The sequence below is a fragment of the Ailuropoda melanoleuca genome, chromosome 11, assembly GCF_002007445.2.
Source record: "Ailuropoda melanoleuca isolate Jingjing chromosome 11, ASM200744v2, whole genome shotgun sequence".
NCBI lineage: Eukaryota > Metazoa > Chordata > Mammalia > Carnivora > Ursidae > Ailuropoda > Ailuropoda melanoleuca.
The window spans coordinates 84,698,792-84,703,411 of NC_048228.1; the positions used below are offsets into that span (position 1 = coordinate 84,698,792).

At 30.6% G+C, this 4,620-nt stretch overlaps 1 non-coding gene across 1 annotated transcript; it reads right to left on the reverse strand.

Annotated features, from left to right (window-relative positions):
- Positions 1-750: 750 nt before the first annotated feature.
- On the reverse strand, positions 751-857 carry LOC117804552. Its single transcript, XR_004629028.1, has one exon. It is a non-coding gene; the product is annotated as a U6 spliceosomal RNA (small nuclear RNA).
- Positions 858-4,620: the final 3,763 nt, after the last annotated feature.

The following is a 4,620-nucleotide window of genomic DNA, read 5'->3' on the forward strand; positions in this document are numbered from 1 at the left end:
TCAAACTCTTCCCAAAAGGTTGAAGAGGATGGAACATTCTCAAACTCATTTTACAAGGCCAGCATTACCTTGATATCAAAACCAGATAAGGGCACTACAAGAAAAAAAACAAAATAGCAACAAAAAGAACTACTGGATAATATCACTGATAAATAAAAATGTAAAAATTCTCAACCAAATACTACAAAACTGAATTCACCAGCATATTAAAATATCATAAACAATGATCAAGTGGGATTCATTCCTTGGATTTAAGGATGGTTGAACATATGCAAATAAGTAAATGTGATACATCATATAAATAGAATAGCTGATAAAAGTCTTATGATCATCTCAATATATGCAGAAAAGGCATTTGACAAAATTCAATATCCTTTTATGATAAAAGCACTCAACAAATTGGGTACAGGAGGAATGCACATCAACATAGTAAAAACCGTATATTGTAAGAAGCCCATAGTCAACATCATAATGGAAAAATGTTGAAAGTTTTCCCCTCGAAGATCCGGAACAAGCGTGTCCACTTTAACCATGGTCATTTGACATAGTACTGGATGTCCTAGCAGAGAAACCAGGCAAGCAAGAGAAATAAAAGGCATCCAAGTAAAAAAAGGAGTAAAATTTTCTGTTTATAGATGACATGAACTTACATGTAAAAATTCCTAAAGACTCTACTAAAAAATTGTTAGAATAAGCAAATTTAGTAAAGTTACAAAATACAAAATCAATATACAAAAGACAGGAGCTTTTCTTAATATGGAACGCTTCACGAATTTGCATGCCATCCTTGTGCAGTAACTATGCCAATCTTCTCTATATCATTCCAATTTTAGTATATGTGCTGCCATAGTAAGCACAAGACATGAGCATTTTAACACGGTAACAATGAACTATCTGAAAAAGAAATAAAACAGTCTAATTCACTATGGCATCAAAAATAATAAAATACTTAGGAATAAATTTAACTAAGGAGATGAAAGATCTGTACACTATAAGCTATGACATTGATAAAGAAATTGAAGGAGACACGAATAAATGGAAAGATATTCCATATTTATGCATGGTAAAAATTAACATTGTTAAAATGACCATACTACACAAAGCCATCTGTAAATTTAATCGCTATCAAAATTCCAATGTTATTTTTTACAGAGATAAACAAAAAATCCTAAAATTCATATGCGACCATAAAAGACCCCAAATAAACACAGAAGTTTTTGAAAGAATGAACTAAAGGTGTTACACTTCCTGATTTGAAACTATACTACAAAGCCCTCACACTCAAAACAATAAAATACTGGCATAAAAACAGACCAATCAACAAGTGGAACATAATTGAGACCCCAAAATTAAATCCTTTCATACAGTCACCTAATATTTGACAGGGGACAGTGTATGTACTGGGGAAAAGATAATCTGTTCAATGAATGATTTTTAAAAGTGAATAGTCACATATGACAGCATGAAACTGGATCCCTATCTTATATCACTCATAAAACTTAACTTGAAATAGATTAAGGACTTAAATGTAACACATGAAATTGTAAAATTCCTAGAGGAAAACATAGGGAAAAAATCTCCTTGACGTTGGTCTTGCCAATAATTTTTTGGATATATGACCAAAAGCACAAGCAAAAAAAGCAAAAATAAATAAATGGGATTACACCACACTAAAGAGAATGAAAACACAATCCACAGAATGGGAGAAAGTATTTGCAAATCTTACATCTGAAAGGAGGTTAATAAGCAACATAAATGAGGAATTCGTACCAAATAATAGCAAAAAAAAAATTAAATTTAAAAAGTAACAAAAGGACCTGAATAGACTTTTTTTTCAAGGAAGATATATAAATGATCCAGCAGGTACATTAAAAGGTGCTCAACATAAACAATCATGACAAGGTCATTTTTTTTTTTTACCTTTAAAAAACACAGCAAGATATTACTCACTGCCTGTTAGAAAGATATTACTCACTGCCTGTTATAATAGATACTATAAAAAAATTAAAAATAACAAATTTTGGTAATTATTGGGGAGATGGGGAACTCATACACTGTGGTAGGAATATAAATTTGTATGGAAAATAGTATGGAGATTATTCAAATTATTTTAAGTAAAATTACCATACAATTCAGTAATCCCACTTCTAAGTATCTATCTGAAAGAAATGAAGTCACTATCTCAAAGACGTATCTGCACTCCTATGTTCATTATAAAATTATTAACTCTAGCCAAGACATGGAAATAACTTCAGTGTCCATATATGGATGAATGAACAACATAAGTATGGTAAATACTTACTATGGAATACTACTCAACCATGAAAAATTCAGAAATCCTGCCATTTGCAACAACATGGATGGACCTTGAGGGCATTATGCTAAGTGAAATAAGTCGGACAAAGAAAGATATATATTGTACGATTCCACTTATTTATGGAATCTGAAAAAAAGGCAAATTAATAGAAATTGAGAATAGATTAGTGATTGACAGGGGGTAGGGATGGTGTGGAGTAAGATGGTCAAAGGGAACAAATTTGCAACTATAATATGAATAAGTTCTGGGGAGCTAAAGTACAACGTGCTGATCATAGTTAACAGTACACAGATTCCTTGTTTTATTGTGTTTCACTTTATCGCACTTTGCACATATCACATTTTTACAAACTGAAAGTTTATGGCAATCTTGCATCAAACAGGTCTGCTGCCACCATTTTTCCAACAGCATTTGCTCATTTTGTGTCTCTTTGTCACATATTGGTAATTCTTGCAATATTTCAAAATTTTTTCATTATTGTATTTGTTATGGTGATCTGTGATCAGGAATTATGACTCACCAAAAACTCAGATAATGGTTATCATTTTTTAACAATAAGGTACTCTTTTAGTTAAGGTATATACTTTTTTTTTTTTAAGACCTAACGCTTTTGAACACTACAGCATAGTGTAAACATTATTTTTATATGCACTGGGAAACCAAAAATAAATAAATAAATAATTTGACTTAGTTTATTGAAATAATCACTTTATTGAGGTGGTCTGGAACCAAACCCACAATATCTCTGAAGTTTCTCTCTACTGTACTATATACATGAGAGTCGCTAAGAGAGTAGGTCTTAAAATTCCTTACCACATGTGCATAAAAAAACCACGGTAAAATGAGATGGTAGAGGTATTAACATTCTTATGTTAATTATTTTGCAATACAGATGCATGTCAATTTATCATATTGTACAAAATTTACACAATGTTAAACATTTGCAATGTTATAGGAAATTATTTCTTAAATTTGCAAATTGTAATATGTCAATTATTTCTCAACAAAGCTGGAAAAAAACCTTTTTAGAATTAATCTGTTTTTCAAAAAAGGAAGTAAGGAAGTAGAAACTGCAACTAACTCTGAAATAATAGAATATAAAATCCATTTTAGTTATATACACTGTGACCAAAACTATTACTTAGTTTACAATGAAGCAATACTTATGAAGCATGGAGGATAGACTATAAATAAGGCTGAAGGAACTTGGTTTTAAGGTTTAAATTTAAAATCTTCTTTTGAAATACTAAATTGACCATCCAGTTTTTCAAAGATATATGTCTTAGCTGCATGAATTTATTTCATACAACTCTATAATCTAATTTCATAAGAAAGTGCCATATAAATTTGGAACAAGACAGACTTAAGTTTCTTTATGTTCAACAGTAAAGGATACTTCCCTAAAAATAAATAGAAGAAAAATCAGCATATTTATGATAGTAATTATTATTTGTAATGAGATTCATATTGAATTATGGAATGTACATTCTTAGAGGGGGTAAAGTAAAGTGAAATATATTTTGGTAAATGTGTCTATGAATATTCAATACAGTGCCTCATAATATAAATGAATATCATCATTTTGAACAATTTAATTACTATTATTAGAATTATTATAAGTATAAAAATAGCTATCATTTTAGCATGGAATATAAGACTCTCATGCTCCATGCTTCATTAAATCCACACAACAACTGTGCATAATAAGTATTATCATCACCATTTCATGGGTGAAAAAACTGAGGCTAACACATTTAGATAACTGGTTTATGATTACATGGCTAGTAAAGATGCATCACACTAATTTAGGCTTTATGATTTCAGAATTGTACTCTTCCCACTGCACATTCTATTACTCTGTAAATACTTGGCTTGTTTTCATTTAGTTCTTTAATTTCAGTCATGTGGTGATGGCTTAAAGCTTCATTTAAAGGAAGCTTAGAAAATTCATTTAACCAAAAACTCTCAAGAAATAAAAATGTCATGCATCTAATGTAGACATGGATATCGTTAGTTAATGGCTAACTATATATTTTCCACTCTAGTGAGATAACCATCGGAATATTTTTCCAAGTTTTAGGCTTTGAGTGTTAAAAAGGACTTTGTTAAAACAGAAATATTTAGACAAAGATGACCAAAAGTCTAGGTCAGATCACCTTAAAAAAAGTATTAGCTAACTGAGGAAGCAAATGGAGATTTGAACACTGAGGTATGATATAATGGATGGTTTAATGTACTTGGCAGACCACAGAAAGCCCTATAGAGGCTGGCCTTAGCCTAGCTTTATAGCTTCTGGGATATAT